Source organism: Crinia signifera, unplaced genomic scaffold (genome assembly GCF_055691185.1).
Source record: "Crinia signifera unplaced genomic scaffold, ASM5569118v1 HAP2_SCAFFOLD_105, whole genome shotgun sequence".
In the NCBI taxonomy this organism is placed as follows: Eukaryota; Metazoa; Chordata; class Amphibia; order Anura; family Myobatrachidae; genus Crinia; species Crinia signifera.
In genome coordinates this window covers 290,944-306,711 of record NW_028141999.1, presented here as the reverse complement: position 1 = coordinate 306,711, position 15,768 = coordinate 290,944, and the positions used below count along the sequence as shown (strand labels likewise).

Here is a 15,768-nt window from a genome sequence, read left to right as displayed (position 1 = left end):
AGACATTTGGAAGAGGTCAAACAGACACAATAGCCATCACCTAAAGACTTACCACACTGTTTAGGCCCAATTCCAACTGCTTTTGGCAGCTAAACAGTGTTGAGCCTGTTTAGTAGTTTAATTTAAGACCCCCTGCTAATATCATGTCCTGTAGGTCTTTTTACATTACCAACACATGATTTTTTTTAGTAAGCCAATACAGTTAGGAAACTTTTATATTAGCTTACCTGGTGATAGAAGTAGAAGAGGGCAAAAAAGTGCCTGTATCTCACCTACAGCCATACCACATTGGATAGGCCCAATCTCGTCTGATCTTGGAAGCTAAGCAGTGTTGGGCCTGGTTAGCACTTGGGTGGGAGACCAACTGGGAACACCAGGTGCTGTAGGTTTTTTCACATTACTGGCAAATTGTTTTTATTCTCTAGCTATTTATATTGGAAACTTTTTCTTTTTATTGCCAGCACAGACATTTGGAAGAGGTCAAACAGACACAATAGCCATCACCTAAAGACTTACCACACTGTTTAGGCTCAATTCCAACTGCTTTTGGCAGCTAAACAGTGTTGAGCCTCTTTTGTAGTTTAATTTAAGCCCCCCTGCTAATATCATGTCCTGTAGGTCTTTTTACATTACCAACACATGATTTTTTTTAGTAAGCCAATACAGTTAGGAAACTTTTGTATTAGCTTACCTGGTGATAGAAGTAGAAGAGGGCAAAAAAGTGCCAGTATCTCACCTACATCCGTACCACATTGAATAGGCCCAATCTCGTCTGATCTTTGAAGCTTAGCAGTGTTGGGCCTGGTTAGTACTTGGGTGGGAGACCACATGGGAACACCAGGTGCTGTAGGTTTTTTCACATTACAGGAAAATTGTTTTTATTCTCTAGCTATTTAAATTGGAAACTTTTTCTTTTTATTGCCAGCACAGACATTTGGAAGAGGTCAAACAGACACAATAGCCATCACCTAAAGACTTACCACACTGTTTAGGCTCAATTCCAACTGCTTTTGGCAGCTAAACAGTGTTGAGCCTCTTTTGTAGTTTCATTTAAGACCCCCTGCTAATATCATGTCCTGTAGGTCTTTTTACATTACCAACACATGATTTTTTTTAGTAAGCCAATACAGTTAGGAAACTTTTATATTAGCTTACCTGGTGATAGAAGTAGAAGAGGGCAAAAAAGTGCCTGTATCTCACCTACAGCCCTACCACATTGGATAGGCCCAATCTCGTCTGATCTTGGAAGCTAAGCAGTGTTGGGCCTGGTTAGCACTTGGGTGGGAGACCAACTGGGAACACCAGGTGCTGTAGGTTTTTTCACATTACTGGCAAATTGTTTTTATTCTCTAGCTATTTATATTGGAAACTTTTTCTTTTTATTGCCAGCACAGACATTTGGAAGAGGTCAAACAGACACAATAGCCATCACCTAAAGACTTACCACACTGTTTAGGCTCAATTCCAACTGCTTTTGGCAGCTAAACAGTGTTGAGCCTCTTTTGTAGTTTCATTTAAGACCCCCTGCTAATATCATGTCCTGTAGGTCTTTTTACATTACCAACACATGATTTTTTTTAAGTAAGCCAATACAGTTAGGAAACTTTTTTATTAGCTTACCTTGTGATAGAAGTAGAAGAGGGCAAAAAAGTGCCTGCATCTCACCTACAGCCCTACCACATTGGATAGGCCCAATCTCGTCTGATCTTGGAAGCTAAGCAGTGTTGGGCCTGGTTAGTACTTGGGTGGGAGACCAACTGGGAACACCAGGTGCTGTAGGTTTTTTCACATTACTGGCAAATTGTTTTTATTCTCTAGCTATTTATATTGGAAACTTTTTCTTTTTATTGCCAGCACAGACATTTGGAAGAGGTCAAACAGACACAATAGCCATCACCTAAAGACTTACCACACTGTTTAGGCTCAATTTCCAACTGCTTTTGGCAGCTAAACAGTGTTGAGCCTCTTTTGTAGTTTAATTTAAGACCCCCTGCTAATATCATGTCATGTAGGTCTTTTTACATTACCAACACATGATTTTTTTCAGTAAGCCAATACAGTTAGGAAACTTTTGTATTAGCTTACCTGGTGATAGAAGTAGAAGAGGGCAAAAAAGTGCCTGTATCTCACCTACAGCCATACCACATTGGATAGGCCCAATCTCGTCTGATCTTGGAAGCTAAGCAGTGTTGGGCCTGGTTAGTACTTGGGTGGGAGACCACATGGGAACACCAGGTGCTGTAGGTTTTTTCACATTATTGGCAAATTGTTTTTATTCTCTAGCTATTTATATTGGAAACTTTTTCTTTTTATTGCCAGCACAGACATTTGGAAGAGGTCAAACAGACACAATAGCCATCACCTAAAGACTTACCACACTGTTTAGGCTCAATTCCAACTGCTTTTGGCAGCTAAACAGTGTTGAGCCTCTTTTGTAGTTTAATTTAAGACCCCCTGCTAATATCATGTCCTGTAGGTCTTTTTACATTACCAATACATGATTTTTTTCAGTAAGCCAATACAGTTAGGAAACTTTTGTATTAGCTTAGCTGGTGATAGAAGTAGAAGAGGGCAAAAAAAAGCTTTTAACTCACCTACAGCCCTACCACATTGGCTAGGCCCAATCTCGTCTGATCTTGGAAGCTAAGCAGTGTTGGGCCTGGTTAGTACTTGGGTGGGAGACCACGTGGGAACACCAGGTGCTGTAGGTTTTTTCACATTACAGGCAAATTGTTTTTATTCTCTAGCTATTTAAATTGGAAACTTTTTCTTTTTATTGCCAGTACAGACATTTGGAAGAGGTCAAACAGACACAATAGCCATCACCTAAAGACTTACCACACTGTTTAGGCCCAATTCCAACTGCTTTTGGCAGCTAAACAGTGTTGAGCCTGTTTAGTAGTTTAATTTAAGACCCCCTGCTAATATCATGTCCTGTAGGTCTTTTTACATTACCAACACATGATTTTTTTTAGTAAGCCAATACAGTTAGGAAACTTTTATATTAGCTTACCTGGTGATAGAAGTAGAAGAGGGCAAAAAAGTGCCTGTATCTCACCTACAGCCATACCACATTGGATAGGCCCAATCTCGTCTGATCTTGGAAGCTAAGCAGTGTTGGGCCTGGTTAGCACTTGGGTGGGAGACCAACTGGGAACACCAGGTGCTGTAGGTTTTTTCACATTACTGGCAAATTGTTTTTATTCTCTAGCTATTTATATTGGAAACTTTTTCTTTTTATTGCCAGCACAGACATTTGGAAGAGGTCAAACAGACACAATAGCCATCACCTAAAGACTTACCACACTGTTTAGGCTCAATTCCAACTGCTTTTGGCAGCTAAACAGTGTTGAGCCTCTTTTGTAGTTTAATTTAAGCCCCCCTGCTAATATCATGTCCTGTAGGTCTTTTTACATTACCAACACATGATTTTTTTTAGTAAGCCAATACAGTTAGGAAACTTTTGTATTAGCTTACCTGGTGATAGAAGTAGAAGAGGGCAAAAAAGTGCCTGTATCTCACCTACAGCCATACCACATTGAATAGGCCCAATCTCGTCTGATCTTTGAAGCTTAGCAGTGTTGGGCCTGGTTAGTACTTGGGTGGGAGACCACATGGGAACACCAGGTGCTGTAGGTTTTTTCACATTACAGGAAAATTGTTTTTATTCTCTAGCTATTTAAATTGGAAACTTTTTCTTTTTATTGCCAGCACAGACATTTGGAAGAGGTCAAACAGACACAATAGCCATCACCTAAAGACTTACCACACTGTTTAGGCTCAATTCCAACTGCTTTTGGCAGCTAAACAGTGTTGAGCCTCTTTTGTAGTTTCATTTAAGACCCCCTGCTAATATCATGTCCTGTAGGTCTTTTTACATTACCAACACATGATTTTTTTTAGTAAGCCAATACAGTTAGGAAACTTTTATATTAGCTTACCTGGTGATAGAAGTAGAAGAGGGCAAAAAAGTGCCTGTATCTCACCTACAGCCCTACCACATTGGATAGGCCCAATCTCGTCTGATCTTGGAAGCTAAGCAGTGTTGGGCCTGGTTAGTACTTGGGTGGGAGACCACATGGGAACACCAGGTGCTGTAGGTTTTTTCACATTACAGGCAAATTGTTTTTATTCTCTAGCTATTTATATTGGAAACTTTTTCGTTTTATTGCCAGCACAGACATTTGGAAGAGGTCAAACAGACACAATAGCCATCACCTAAAGACTTACCACACTGTTTAGGCTCAATTCCAACTGCTTTTGGCAGCTAAACAGTGTTGAGCCTGTTTAGTAGTTTAATTTAAGACCCCCTGCTAATATCATGTCCTGTAGGTCTTTTTACATTACCAACACATGATTTTTTTTAAGTAAGCCAATACAGTTAGGAAACTTTTTTATTAGCTTACCTTGTGATAGAAGTAGAAGAGGGCAAAAAAGTGCCTGTATCTCACCTACAGCCCTACCACATTGGATAGGCCCAATCTCGTCTGATCTTGGAAGCTAAGCAGTGTTGGGCCTGGTTAGTACTTGGGTGGGAGACCAACTGGGAACACCAGGTGCTGTAGGTTTTTTCACATTACTGGCAAATTGTTTTTATTCTCTAGCTATTTATATTGGAAACTTTTTCTTTTTATTGCCAGCACAGACATTTGGAAGAGGTCAAACAGACACAATAGCCATCACCTAAAGACTTACCACACTGTTTAGGCTCAATTCCAACTGCTTTTGGCAGCTAAACAGTGTTGAGCCTCTTTTGTAGTTTAATTTAAGACCCCCTGCTAATATCATGTCCTGTAGGTCTTTTTACATTACCAACACATGATTTTTTTCAGTAAGCCAATACAGTTAGGAAACTTTTTTATTAGCTTACCTGGTGATAGAAGTAGAAGAGGGCAAAAAAGTGCCTGTGTCTCACCTACAGCCATACCACATTGGATAGGCCCAATCTCGTCTGATCTTGGAAGCTAAGCAGTGTTGGGCCTGGTTAGTACTTGGGTGGGAGACCACATGGGAACACCAGGTGCTGTAGGTTTTTTCACATTACAGGCAAATTGTTTTTATTCTCTAGCTATTTAAATTGGAAACTTTTTCTTTTTATTGCCAGTACAGACATTTGGAAGAGGTCAAACAGACACAATAGCAATCACCTAAAGACTTACCACACTGTTTAGGCCCAATTCCAACTGCTTTTGGCAGCTAAACAGTGTTGAGCCTCTTTAGTAGTTTAATTTAAGACCCCCTGCTAATATAATGTCCTGTAGGTCTTTTTACATTACCAACACATGATTTTTTTCAGTAAGCCAATACAGTTAGGAAACTTTTTTATTAGCTTACCTGGTGATAGAAGTAGAAGAGGGCAAAAAAGTGCCTGTATCTCACCTACAGCCATACCACATTGGATAGTCCCAATCTCGTCTGATCTTGGAAGCTAAGCAGTGTTGGGCTTGGTTAGTACTTGGGTGGGAGACCACATGGGAACACCAGGTGCTGTAGGTTTTTTCACATTACAGGCAAATTGTTTTTATTCTCTAGCTATTTAAATTGGAAACTTTTTCTTTTTATTGCCAGTACAGACATTTGGAAGAGGTCAAACAGACACAATAGCCATCACCTAAAGACTTACCACACTGTTTAGGCCCAATTCCAACTGCTTCTGGCAGCTAAACAGTGTTGAGCCTCTTTAGTAGTTTAATTTAAGACCCCCTGCTAATATCATGTCCTGTAGGTCTTTTTACATTACCAACACATGATTTTTTTCAGTAAGCCAATACAGTTAGGAAACTTTTTTATTAGCTTACCTGGTGATAGAAGTAGAAGAGGGCAAAAAAGTGCCTGTATCTCACCTACAGCCATACCACATTGGATAGGCCCAATCTCGTCTGATCTTGGAAGCTAAGCAGTGTTGGGACTGGTTAGTACTTGGGTGGGAGACCACATGGGAACACCAGGTGCTGTAGGTTTTTTCACATTACAGGCAAATTGTTTTTATTCTCTAGCTATTTAAATTGGACATTTTTTCTTTTTATTGCCAGTACAGACATTTGGAAGAGGTCAAACAGACACAATAGCCATCACCTAAAGACTTACCACACTGTTTAGGCCCAATTCCAACTGCTTTTGGCAGCTAAACAGTGTTGAGCCTGTTTAGTAGTTTAATTTAAGACCCCCTGCTAAGATCATGTCCTGTAGGTCTTTTTACATTACCAACACATGATTTTTTTTAAGTAAGCCAATACAGTTAGGAAACTTTTTTATTAGCTTACCTGGTGATAGAAGTAGAAGAGGGCAAAAAAGTGCCTGTATCTCACCTACAGCCATACCACATTGGATAGGCCCAATCTCGTCTGATCTTGGAAGCTAAGCAGTGTTGGGCCTGGTTAGTACTTGGGTGGGAGACCACCTGGGAACACCAGGTGCTGTAGGTTTTTTCACATTACTGGCAAATTGTTTTTATTCTCTAGCTATTTAAATTGGAAACTTTTTCTTTTTATTGCCAGCACAGACATTTGGAAGAGGTCAAACAGACACAATAGCCATCACCTAAAGACTTACCACACTGTTTAGGCTCAATTCCAACTGCTTTTGGCAGCTAAACAGTGTTGAGCCTCTTTTGTAGTTTAATTTAAGCCCCCCTGCTAATATCATGTCCTGTAGGTCTTTTTACATTACCAACACATGATTTTTTTTAGTAAGCCAATACAGTTAGGAAACTTTTGTATTAGCTTACCTGGTGATAGAAGTAGAAGAGGGCAAAAAAGTGCCTGTATCTCACCTACAGCCATACCACATTGGATAGGCCCAATCTCGTCTGATCTTGGAAGCTAAGCAGTGTTGGGCCTGGTTAGTACTTGGGTGGGAGACCACCTGGGAACACCAGGTGCTGTAGGTTTTTTCACATTACTGGCAAATTGTTTTTATTCTCTAGCTATTTATATTGGAAACTTTTTCTTTTTATTGCCAGCACAGACATTTGGAAGAGGTCAAACAGACACAATAGCCATCACCTAAAGACTTACCACACTGTTTAGGCTCAATTCCAACTGCTTTTGGCAGCTAAACAGTGTTGAGCCTCTTTTGTAGTTTAATTTAAGCCCCCCTGCTAATATCATGTCCTGTAGGTCTTTTTACATTACCAACACATGATTTTTTTTAGTAAGCCAATACAGTTAGGAAACTTTTGTATTAGCTTACCTGGTGATAGAAGTAGAAGAGGGCAAAAAAGTGCCTGTATCTCACCTACAGCCATACCACATTGAATAGGCCCAATCTCGTCTGATCTTTGAAGCTTAGCAGTGTTGGGCCTGGTTAGTACTTGGGTGGGAGACCACATGGGAACACCAGGTGCTGTAGGTTTTTTCACATTACAGGAAAATTGTTTTTATTCTCTAGCTATTTAAATTGGAAACTTTTTCTTTTTATTGCCAGCACAGACATTTGGAAGAGGTCAAACAGACACAATAGCCATCACCTAAAGACTTACCACACTGTTTAGGCTCAATTCCAACTGCTTTTGGCAGCTAAACAGTGTTGAGCCTCTTTTGTAGTTTCATTTAAGACCCCCTGCTAATATCATGTCCTGTAGGTCTTTTTACATTACCAACACATGATTTTTTTTAGTAAGCCAATACAGTTAGGAAACTTTTATATTAGCTTACCTGGTGATAGAAGTAGAAGAGGGCAAAAAAGTGCCTGTATCTCACCTACAGCCCTACCACATTGGATAGGCCCAATCTCGTCTGATCTTGGAAGCTAAGCAGTGTTGGGCCTGGTTAGTACTTGGGTGGGAGACCACATGGGAACACCAGGTGCTGTAGGTTTTTTCACATTACAGGCAAATTGTTTTTATTCTCTAGCTATTTATATTGGAAACTTTTTCGTTTTATTGCCAGCACAGACATTTGGAAGAGGTCAAACAGACACAATAGCCATCACCTAAAGACTTACCACACTGTTTAGGCTCAATTCCAACTGCTTTTGGCAGCTAAACAGTGTTGAGCCTGTTTAGTAGTTTAATTTAAGACCCCCTGCTAATATCATGTCCTGTAGGTCTTTTTACATTACCAACACATGATTTTTTTTAAGTAAGCCAATACAGTTAGGAAACTTTTTTATTAGCTTACCTTGTGATAGAAGTAGAAGAGTGCAAAAAAGTGCCTGTATCTCACCTACAGCCCTACCACATTGGATAGGCCCAATCTCGTCTGATCTTGGAATCTAAGCAGTGTTGGGCCTGGTTAGTACTTGGGTGGGAGACCAACTGGGAACACCAGGTGCTGTAGGTTTTTTCACATTACTGGCAAATTGTTTTTATTCTCTAGCTATTTATATTGGAAACTTTTTCTTTTTATTGCCAGCACAGACATTTGGAAGAGGTCAAACAGACACAATAGCCATCACCTAAAGACTTACCACACTGTTTAGGCTCAATTCCAACTGCTTTTGGCAGCTAAACAGTGTTGAGCCTCTTTTGTAGTTTAATTTAAGACCCCCTGCTAATATCATGTCCTGTAGGTCTTTTTACATTACCAACACATGATTTTTTTCAGTAAGCCAATACAGTTAGGAAACTTTTGTATTAGCTTACCTGGTGATAGAAGTAGAAGAGGGCAAAAAAGTGCCTGTATCTCACCTACAGCCATACCACATTGGATAGGCCCAATCTCGTCTGATCTTGGAAGCTAAGCAGTGTTGGGCCTGGTTAGTACTTGGGTGGGAGACCACATGGGAACACCAGGTGCTGTAGGTTTTTTCACATTATTGGCAAATTGTTTTTATTCTCTAGCTATTTATATTGGAAACTTTTTCTTTTTATTGCCAGCACAGACATTTGGAAGAGGTCAAACAGACACAATAGCCATCACCTAAAGACTTACCACACTGTTTAGGCTCAATTCCAACTGCTTTTGGCAGCTAAACAGTGTTGAGCCTCTTTTGTAGTTTAATTTAAGACCCCCTGCTAATATCATGTCCTGTAGGTCTTTTTACATTACCAATACATGATTTTTTTCAGTAAGCCAATACAGTTAGGAAACTTTTGTATTAGCTTAGCTGGTGATAGAAGTAGAAGAGGGCAAAAAAAAGCTTTTAACTCACCTACAGCCCTACCACATTGGCTAGGCCCAATCTCGTCTGATCTTGGAAGCTAAGCAGTGTTGGGCCTGGTTAGTACTTGGGTGGGAGACCACGTGGGAACACCAGGTGCTGTAGGTTTTTTCACATTACAGGCAAATTGTTTTTATTCTCTAGCTATTTAAATTGGAAACTTTTTCTTTTTATTGCCAGTACAGACATTTGGAAGAGGTCAAACAGACACAATAGCCATCACCTAAAGACTTACCACACTGTTTAGGCCCAATTCCAACTGCTTTTGGCAGCTAAACAGTGTTGAGCCTGTTTAGTAGTTTAATTTAAGACCCCCTGCTAATATCATGTCCTGTAGGTCTTTTTACATTACCAACACATGATTTTTTTTAGTAAGCCAATACAGTTAGGAAACTTTTATATTAGCTTACCTGGTGATAGAAGTAGAAGAGGGCAAAAAAGTGCCTGTATCTCACCTACAGCCATACCACATTGGATAGGCCCAATCTCGTCTGATCTTGGAAGCTAAGCAGTGTTGGGCCTGGTTAGCACTTGGGTGGGAGACCAACTGGGAACACCAGGTGCTGTAGGTTTTTTCACATTACTGGCAAATTGTTTTTATTCTCTAGCTATTTATATTGGAAACTTTTTCTTTTTATTGCCAGCACAGACATTTGGAAGAGGTCAAACAGACACAATAGCCATCACCTAAAGACTTACCACACTGTTTAGGCTCAATTCCAACTGCTTTTGGCAGCTAAACAGTGTTGAGCCTCTTTTGTAGTTTAATTTAAGCCCCCCTGCTAATATCATGTCCTGTAGGTCTTTTTACATTACCAACACATGATTTTTTTTAGTAAGCCAATACAGTTAGGAAACTTTTGTATTAGCTTACCTGGTGATAGAAGTAGAAGAGGGCAAAAAAGTGCCTGTATCTCACCTACAGCCATACCACATTGAATAGGCCCAATCTCGTCTGATCTTTGAAGCTTAGCAGTGTTGGGCCTGGTTAGTACTTGGGTGGGAGACCACATGGGAACACCAGGTGCTGTAGGTTTTTTCACATTACAGGAAAATTGTTTTTATTCTCTAGCTATTTAAATTGGAAACTTTTTCTTTTTATTGCCAGCACAGACATTTGGAAGAGGTCAAACAGACACAATAGCCATCACCTAAAGACTTACCACACTGTTTAGGCTCAATTCCAACTGCTTTTGGCAGCTAAACAGTGTTGAGCCTCTTTTGTAGTTTCATTTAAGACCCCCTGCTAATATCATGTCCTGTAGGTCTTTTTACATTACCAACACATGATTTTTTTTAGTAAGCCAATACAGTTAGGAAACTTTTATATTAGCTTACCTGGTGATAGAAGTAGAAGAGGGCAAAAAAGTGCCTGTATCTCACCTACAGCCCTACCACATTGGATAGGCCCAATCTCGTCTGATCTTGGAAGCTAAGCAGTGTTGGGCCTGGTTAGTACTTGGGTGGGAGACCACATGGGAACACCAGGTGCTGTAGGTTTTTTCACATTACAGGCAAATTGTTTTTATTCTCTAGCTATTTATATTGGAAACTTTTTCGTTTTATTGCCAGCACAGACATTTGGAAGAGGTCAAACAGACACAATAGCCATCACCTAAAGACTTACCACACTGTTTAGGCTCAATTCCAACTGCTTTTGGCAGCTAAACAGTGTTGAGCCTGTTTAGTAGTTTAATTTAAGACCCCCTGCTAATATCATGTCCTGTAGGTCTTTTTACATTACCAACACATGATTTTTTTTAAGTAAGCCAATACAGTTAGGAAACTTTTTTATTAGCTTACCTTGTGATAGAAGTAGAAGAGGGCAAAAAAGTGCCTGTATCTCACCTACAGCCCTACCACATTGGATAGGCCCAATCTCGTCTGATCTTGGAAGCTAAGCAGTGTTGGGCCTGGTTAGTACTTGGGTGGGAGACCAACTGGGAACACCAGGTGCTGTAGGTTTTTTCACATTACTGGCAAATTGTTTTTATTCTCTAGCTATTTATATTGGAAACTTTTTCTTTTTATTGCCAGCACAGACATTTGGAAGAGGTCAAACAGACACAATAGCCATCACCTAAAGACTTACCACACTGTTTAGGCTCAATTCCAACTGCTTTTGGCAGCTAAACAGTGTTGAGCCTCTTTTGTAGTTTAATTTAAGACCCCCTGCTAATATCATGTCCTGTAGGTCATTTTACATTACCAACACATGATTTTTTTCAGTAAGCCAATACAGTTAGGAAACTTTTGTATTAGCTTACCTGGTGATAGAAGTAGAAGAGGGCAAAAAAGTGCCTGTATCTCACCTACAGCCATACCACATTGGATAGGCCCAATCTCGTCTGATCTTGGAAGCTAAGCAGTGTTGGGCCTGGTTAGTACTTGGGTGGGAGACCACATGGGAACACCAGGTGCTGTAGGTTTTTTCACATTATTGGCAAATTGTTTTTATTCTCTAGCTATTTATATTGGAAACTTTTTCTTTTTATTGCCAGCACAGACATTTGGAAGAGGTCAAACAGACACAATAGCCATCACCTAAAGACTTACCACACTGTTTAGGCTCAATTCCAACTGCTTTTGGCAGCTAAACAGTGTTGAGCCTCTTTTGTAGTTTAATTTAAGACCCCCTGCTAATATCATGTCCTGTAGGTCTTTTTACATTACCAACACATGATTTTTTTCAGTAAGCCAATACAGTTAGGAAACTTTTGTATTAGCTTAGCTGGTGATAGAAGTAGAAGAGGGCAAAAAAAAGCTTTTAACTCACCTACAGCCCTACCACATTGGCTAGGCCCAATCTCGTCTGATCTTGGAAACTAAGCAGTGTTGGGCCTGGTTAGTACTTGGGTGGGAGACCACGTGGGAACACCAGGTGCTGTAGGTTTTTTCACATTACAGGCAAATTGTTTTTATTCTCTAGCTATTTAAATTGGAAACTTTTTCTTTTTATTGCCAGTACAGACATTTGGAAGAGGTCAAACAGACACAATAGCCATCACCTAAAGACTTACCACACTGTTTAGGCCCAATTCCAACTGCTTTTGGCAGCTAAACAGTGTTGAGCCTGTTTAGTAGTTTAATTTAAGACCCCCTGCTAATATCATGTCCTGTAGGTCTTTTTACATTACCAACACATGATTTTTTTTAGTAAGCCAATACAGTTAGGAAACTTTTATATTAGCTTACCTGGTGATAGAAGTAGAAGAGGGCAAAAAAGTGCCTGTATCTCACCTACAGCCATACCACATTGGATAGGCCCAATCTCGTCTGATCTTGGAAGCTAAGCAGTGTTGGGCCTGGTTAGCACTTGGGTGGGAGACCAACTGGGAACACCAGGTGCTGTAGGTTTTTTCACATTACTGGCAAATTGTTTTTATTCTCTAGCTATTTATATTGGAAACTTTTTCTTTTTATTGCCAGCACAGACATTTGGAAGAGGTCAAACAGACACAATAGCCATCACCTAAAGACTTACCACACTGTTTAGGCTCAATTTCCAACTGCTTTTGGCAGCTAAACAGTGTTGAGCCTCTTTTGTAGTTTAATTTAAGACCCCCTGCTAATATCATGTCATGTAGGTCTTTTTACATTACCAACACATGATTTTTTTCAGTAAGCCAATACAGTTAGGAAACTTTTGTATTAGCTTACCTGGTGATAGAAGTAGAAGAGGGCAAAAAAGTGCCTGTATCTCACCTACAGCCATACCACATTGGATAGGCCCAATCTCGTCTGATCTTGGAAGCTAAGCAGTGTTGGGCCTGGTTAGTACTTGGGTGGGAGACCACATGGGAACACCAGGTGCTGTAGGTTTTTTCACATTATTGGCAAATTGTTTTTATTCTCTAGCTATTTATATTGGAAACTTTTTCTTTTTATTGCCAGCACAGACATTTGGAAGAGGTCAAACAGACACAATAGCCATCACCTAAAGACTTACCACACTGTTTAGGCTCAATTCCAACTGCTTTTGGCAGCTAAACAGTGTTGAGCCTCTTTTGTAGTTTAATTTAAGACCCCCTGCTAATATCATGTCCTGTAGGTCTTTTTACATTACCAATACATGATTTTTTTCAGTAAGCCAATACAGTTAGGAAACTTTTGTATTAGCTTAGCTGGTGATAGAAGTAGAAGAGGGCAAAAAAAAGCTTTTAACTCACCTACAGCCCTACCACATTGGCTAGGCCCAATCTCGTCTGATCTTGGAAGCTAAGCAGTGTTGGGCCTGGTTAGTACTTGGGTGGGAGACCACGTGGGAACACCAGGTGCTGTAGGTTTTTTCACATTACAGGCAAATTGTTTTTATTCTCTAGCTATTTAAATTGGAAACTTTTTCTTTTTATTGCCAGTACAGACATTTGGAAGAGGTCAAACAGACACAATAGCCATCACCTAAAGACTTACCACACTGTTTAGGCCCAATTCCAACTGCTTTTGGCAGCTAAACAGTGTTGAGCCTGTTTAGTAGTTTAATTTAAGACCCCCTGCTAATATCATGTCCTGTAGGTCTTTTTACATTACCAACACATGATTTTTTTTAGTAAGCCAATACAGTTAGGAAACTTTTATATTAGCTTACCTGGTGATAGAAGTAGAAGAGGGCAAAAAAGTGCCTGTATCTCACCTACAGCCATACCACATTGGATAGGCCCAATCTCGTCTGATCTTGGAAGCTAAGCAGTGTTGGGCCTGGTTAGCACTTGGGTGGGAGACCAACTGGGAACACCAGGTGCTGTAGGTTTTTTCACATTACTGGCAAATTGTTTTTATTCTCTAGCTATTTATATTGGAAACTTTTTCTTTTTATTGCCAGCACAGACATTTGGAAGAGGTCAAACAGACACAATAGCCATCACCTAAAGACTTACCACACTGTTTAGGCTCAATTCCAACTGCTTTTGGCAGCTAAACAGTGTTGAGCCTCTTTTGTAGTTTAATTTAAGCCCCCCTGCTAATATCATGTCCTGTAGGTCTTTTTACATTACCAACACATGATTTTTTTTAGTAAGCCAATACAGTTAGGAAACTTTTGTATTAGCTTACCTGGTGATAGAAGTAGAAGAGGGCAAAAAAGTGCCTGTATCTCACCTACAGCCATACCACATTGAATAGGCCCAATCTCGTCTGATCTTTGAAGCTTAGCAGTGTTGGGCCTGGTTAGTACTTGGGTGGGAGACCACATGGGAACACCAGGTGCTGTAGGTTTTTTCACATTACAGGAAAATTGTTTTTATTCTCTAGCTATTTAAATTGGAAACTTTTTCTTTTTATTGCCAGCACAGACATTTGGAAGAGGTCAAACAGACACAATAGCCATCACCTAAAGACTTACCACACTGTTTAGGCTCAATTCCAACTGCTTTTGGCAGCTAAACAGTGTTGAGCCTCTTTTGTAGTTTCATTTAAGACCCCCTGCTAATATCATGTCCTGTAGGTCTTTTTACATTACCAACACATGATTTTTTTTAGTAAGCCAATACAGTTAGGAAACTTTTATATTAGCTTACCTGGTGATAGAAGTAGAAGAGGGCAAAAAAGTGCCTGTATCTCACCTACAGCCCTACCACATTGGATAGGCCCAATCTCGTCTGATCTTGGAAGCTAAGCAGTGTTGGGCCTGGTTAGTACTTGGGTGGGAGACCACATGGGAACACCAGGTGCTGTAGGTTTTTTCACATTACAGGCAAATTGTTTTTATTCTCTAGCTATTTATATTGGAAACTTTTTCGTTTTATTGCCAGCACAGACATTTGGAAGAGGTCAAACAGACACAATAGCCATCACCTAAAGACTTACCACACTGTTTAGGCTCAATTCCAACTGCTTTTGGCAGCTAAACAGTGTTGAGCCTGTTTAGTAGTTTAATTTAAGACCCCCTGCTAATATCATGTCCTGTAGGTCTTTTTACATTACCAACACATGATTTTTTTTAAGTAAGCCAATACAGTTAGGAAACTTTTTTATTAGCTTACCTTGTGATAGAAGTAGAAGAGGGCAAAAAAGTGCCTGTATCTCACCTACAGCCCTACCACATTGGATAGGCCCAATCTCGTCTGATCTTGGAAGCTAAGCAGTGTTGGGCCTGGTTAGTACTTGGGTGGGAGACCAACTGGGAACACCAGGTGCTGTAGGTTTTTTCACATTACTGGCAAATTGTTTTTATTCTCTAGCTATTTATATTGGAAACTTTTTCTTTTTATTGCCAGCACAGACATTTGGAAGAGGTCAAACAGACACAATAGCCATCACCTAAAGACTTACCACACTGTTTAGGCTCAATTCCAACTGCTTTTGGCAGCTAAACAGTGTTGAGCCTCTTTTGTAGTTTAATTTAAGACCCCCTGCTAATATCATGTCCTGTAGGTCTTTTTACATTACCAACACATGATTTTTTTCAGTAAGCCAATACAGTTAGGAAACTTTTGTATTAGCTTACCTGGTGATAGAAGTAGAAGAGGGCAAAAAAGTGCCTGTATCTCACCTACAGCCATACCACATTGGATAGGCCCAATCTCGTCTGATCTTGGAAGCTAAGCAGTGTTGGGCCTGGTTAGTACTTGGGTGGGAGACCACATGGGAACACCAGGTGCTGTAGGTTTTTTCACATTATTGGCAAATTGTTTTTATTCTCTAGCTATTTATATTGGAAACTTTTTC

The 15,768-nt window shown here is 40.0% G+C and overlaps 28 non-coding genes and 6 pseudogenes across 28 annotated transcripts; all 34 read left to right on the top strand.

The window, feature by feature from the left end:
- Positions 1 to 270: 270 nt before the first annotated feature.
- Positions 271 to 389, top strand: LOC146052008 (5S ribosomal RNA). Its single transcript, XR_014467174.1, has one exon. It is a non-coding gene; the product is annotated as a 5S ribosomal RNA (ribosomal RNA).
- A 345-nt stretch (positions 390 to 734) lies between these two features.
- On the top strand, positions 735 to 853 carry LOC146052096 (5S ribosomal RNA; annotated as a pseudogene).
- A 345-nt stretch (positions 854 to 1,198) lies between these two features.
- LOC146052058 (5S ribosomal RNA) lies at positions 1,199 to 1,317 on the top strand (annotated as a pseudogene).
- A 346-nt stretch (positions 1,318 to 1,663) lies between these two features.
- On the top strand, positions 1,664 to 1,782 carry LOC146051939 (5S ribosomal RNA). The gene has a single exon (XR_014467112.1). It is a non-coding gene; the product is annotated as a 5S ribosomal RNA (ribosomal RNA).
- A 346-nt stretch (positions 1,783 to 2,128) lies between these two features.
- On the top strand, positions 2,129 to 2,247 carry LOC146051734 (5S ribosomal RNA). The gene has a single exon (XR_014466926.1). It is a non-coding gene; the product is annotated as a 5S ribosomal RNA (ribosomal RNA).
- A 345-nt stretch (positions 2,248 to 2,592) lies between these two features.
- On the top strand, positions 2,593 to 2,711 carry LOC146051949 (5S ribosomal RNA). The gene has a single exon (XR_014467121.1). It is a non-coding gene; the product is annotated as a 5S ribosomal RNA (ribosomal RNA).
- Positions 2,712 to 3,056: 345 nt separating this feature from the next.
- LOC146052007 (5S ribosomal RNA) lies at positions 3,057 to 3,175 on the top strand. Its single transcript, XR_014467173.1, has one exon. It is a non-coding gene; the product is annotated as a 5S ribosomal RNA (ribosomal RNA).
- A 345-nt stretch (positions 3,176 to 3,520) lies between these two features.
- On the top strand, positions 3,521 to 3,639 carry LOC146052040 (5S ribosomal RNA; annotated as a pseudogene).
- Positions 3,640 to 3,984: 345 nt separating this feature from the next.
- On the top strand, positions 3,985 to 4,103 carry LOC146051844 (5S ribosomal RNA). Its single transcript, XR_014467026.1, has one exon. It is a non-coding gene; the product is annotated as a 5S ribosomal RNA (ribosomal RNA).
- Positions 4,104 to 4,449: 346 nt separating this feature from the next.
- LOC146051938 (5S ribosomal RNA) lies at positions 4,450 to 4,568 on the top strand. Its single transcript, XR_014467111.1, has one exon. It is a non-coding gene; the product is annotated as a 5S ribosomal RNA (ribosomal RNA).
- A 345-nt stretch (positions 4,569 to 4,913) lies between these two features.
- On the top strand, positions 4,914 to 5,032 carry LOC146051733 (5S ribosomal RNA). The gene has a single exon (XR_014466925.1). It is a non-coding gene; the product is annotated as a 5S ribosomal RNA (ribosomal RNA).
- A 345-nt stretch (positions 5,033 to 5,377) lies between these two features.
- On the top strand, positions 5,378 to 5,496 carry LOC146051800 (5S ribosomal RNA). The gene has a single exon (XR_014466986.1). It is a non-coding gene; the product is annotated as a 5S ribosomal RNA (ribosomal RNA).
- A 345-nt stretch (positions 5,497 to 5,841) lies between these two features.
- Positions 5,842 to 5,960, top strand: LOC146051971 (5S ribosomal RNA). The gene has a single exon (XR_014467141.1). It is a non-coding gene; the product is annotated as a 5S ribosomal RNA (ribosomal RNA).
- Positions 5,961 to 6,306: 346 nt separating this feature from the next.
- Positions 6,307 to 6,425, top strand: LOC146051932 (5S ribosomal RNA). The gene has a single exon (XR_014467105.1). It is a non-coding gene; the product is annotated as a 5S ribosomal RNA (ribosomal RNA).
- Positions 6,426 to 6,770: 345 nt separating this feature from the next.
- On the top strand, positions 6,771 to 6,889 carry LOC146051920 (5S ribosomal RNA). The gene has a single exon (XR_014467094.1). It is a non-coding gene; the product is annotated as a 5S ribosomal RNA (ribosomal RNA).
- Positions 6,890 to 7,234: 345 nt separating this feature from the next.
- On the top strand, positions 7,235 to 7,353 carry LOC146052038 (5S ribosomal RNA; annotated as a pseudogene).
- A 345-nt stretch (positions 7,354 to 7,698) lies between these two features.
- Positions 7,699 to 7,817, top strand: LOC146051843 (5S ribosomal RNA). The gene has a single exon (XR_014467025.1). It is a non-coding gene; the product is annotated as a 5S ribosomal RNA (ribosomal RNA).
- Positions 7,818 to 8,163: 346 nt separating this feature from the next.
- On the top strand, positions 8,164 to 8,282 carry LOC146051853 (5S ribosomal RNA). The gene has a single exon (XR_014467034.1). It is a non-coding gene; the product is annotated as a 5S ribosomal RNA (ribosomal RNA).
- Positions 8,283 to 8,627: 345 nt separating this feature from the next.
- LOC146051732 (5S ribosomal RNA) lies at positions 8,628 to 8,746 on the top strand. The gene has a single exon (XR_014466924.1). It is a non-coding gene; the product is annotated as a 5S ribosomal RNA (ribosomal RNA).
- Positions 8,747 to 9,091: 345 nt separating this feature from the next.
- LOC146051948 (5S ribosomal RNA) lies at positions 9,092 to 9,210 on the top strand. Its single transcript, XR_014467120.1, has one exon. It is a non-coding gene; the product is annotated as a 5S ribosomal RNA (ribosomal RNA).
- A 345-nt stretch (positions 9,211 to 9,555) lies between these two features.
- LOC146052005 (5S ribosomal RNA) lies at positions 9,556 to 9,674 on the top strand. The gene has a single exon (XR_014467172.1). It is a non-coding gene; the product is annotated as a 5S ribosomal RNA (ribosomal RNA).
- Positions 9,675 to 10,019: 345 nt separating this feature from the next.
- LOC146052037 (5S ribosomal RNA) lies at positions 10,020 to 10,138 on the top strand (annotated as a pseudogene).
- Positions 10,139 to 10,483: 345 nt separating this feature from the next.
- LOC146051842 (5S ribosomal RNA) lies at positions 10,484 to 10,602 on the top strand. The gene has a single exon (XR_014467024.1). It is a non-coding gene; the product is annotated as a 5S ribosomal RNA (ribosomal RNA).
- A 346-nt stretch (positions 10,603 to 10,948) lies between these two features.
- LOC146051937 (5S ribosomal RNA) lies at positions 10,949 to 11,067 on the top strand. Its single transcript, XR_014467110.1, has one exon. It is a non-coding gene; the product is annotated as a 5S ribosomal RNA (ribosomal RNA).
- A 345-nt stretch (positions 11,068 to 11,412) lies between these two features.
- Positions 11,413 to 11,531, top strand: LOC146051731 (5S ribosomal RNA). The gene has a single exon (XR_014466923.1). It is a non-coding gene; the product is annotated as a 5S ribosomal RNA (ribosomal RNA).
- A 345-nt stretch (positions 11,532 to 11,876) lies between these two features.
- Positions 11,877 to 11,995, top strand: LOC146051946 (5S ribosomal RNA). The gene has a single exon (XR_014467118.1). It is a non-coding gene; the product is annotated as a 5S ribosomal RNA (ribosomal RNA).
- Positions 11,996 to 12,340: 345 nt separating this feature from the next.
- LOC146052003 (5S ribosomal RNA) lies at positions 12,341 to 12,459 on the top strand. Its single transcript, XR_014467170.1, has one exon. It is a non-coding gene; the product is annotated as a 5S ribosomal RNA (ribosomal RNA).
- A 346-nt stretch (positions 12,460 to 12,805) lies between these two features.
- LOC146051729 (5S ribosomal RNA) lies at positions 12,806 to 12,924 on the top strand. The gene has a single exon (XR_014466922.1). It is a non-coding gene; the product is annotated as a 5S ribosomal RNA (ribosomal RNA).
- A 345-nt stretch (positions 12,925 to 13,269) lies between these two features.
- Positions 13,270 to 13,388, top strand: LOC146051947 (5S ribosomal RNA). Its single transcript, XR_014467119.1, has one exon. It is a non-coding gene; the product is annotated as a 5S ribosomal RNA (ribosomal RNA).
- A 345-nt stretch (positions 13,389 to 13,733) lies between these two features.
- On the top strand, positions 13,734 to 13,852 carry LOC146052002 (5S ribosomal RNA). The gene has a single exon (XR_014467169.1). It is a non-coding gene; the product is annotated as a 5S ribosomal RNA (ribosomal RNA).
- Positions 13,853 to 14,197: 345 nt separating this feature from the next.
- LOC146052036 (5S ribosomal RNA) lies at positions 14,198 to 14,316 on the top strand (annotated as a pseudogene).
- Positions 14,317 to 14,661: 345 nt separating this feature from the next.
- On the top strand, positions 14,662 to 14,780 carry LOC146051841 (5S ribosomal RNA). The gene has a single exon (XR_014467023.1). It is a non-coding gene; the product is annotated as a 5S ribosomal RNA (ribosomal RNA).
- A 346-nt stretch (positions 14,781 to 15,126) lies between these two features.
- LOC146051936 (5S ribosomal RNA) lies at positions 15,127 to 15,245 on the top strand. Its single transcript, XR_014467109.1, has one exon. It is a non-coding gene; the product is annotated as a 5S ribosomal RNA (ribosomal RNA).
- A 345-nt stretch (positions 15,246 to 15,590) lies between these two features.
- On the top strand, positions 15,591 to 15,709 carry LOC146051728 (5S ribosomal RNA). Its single transcript, XR_014466921.1, has one exon. It is a non-coding gene; the product is annotated as a 5S ribosomal RNA (ribosomal RNA).
- Positions 15,710 to 15,768: the final 59 nt, after the last annotated feature.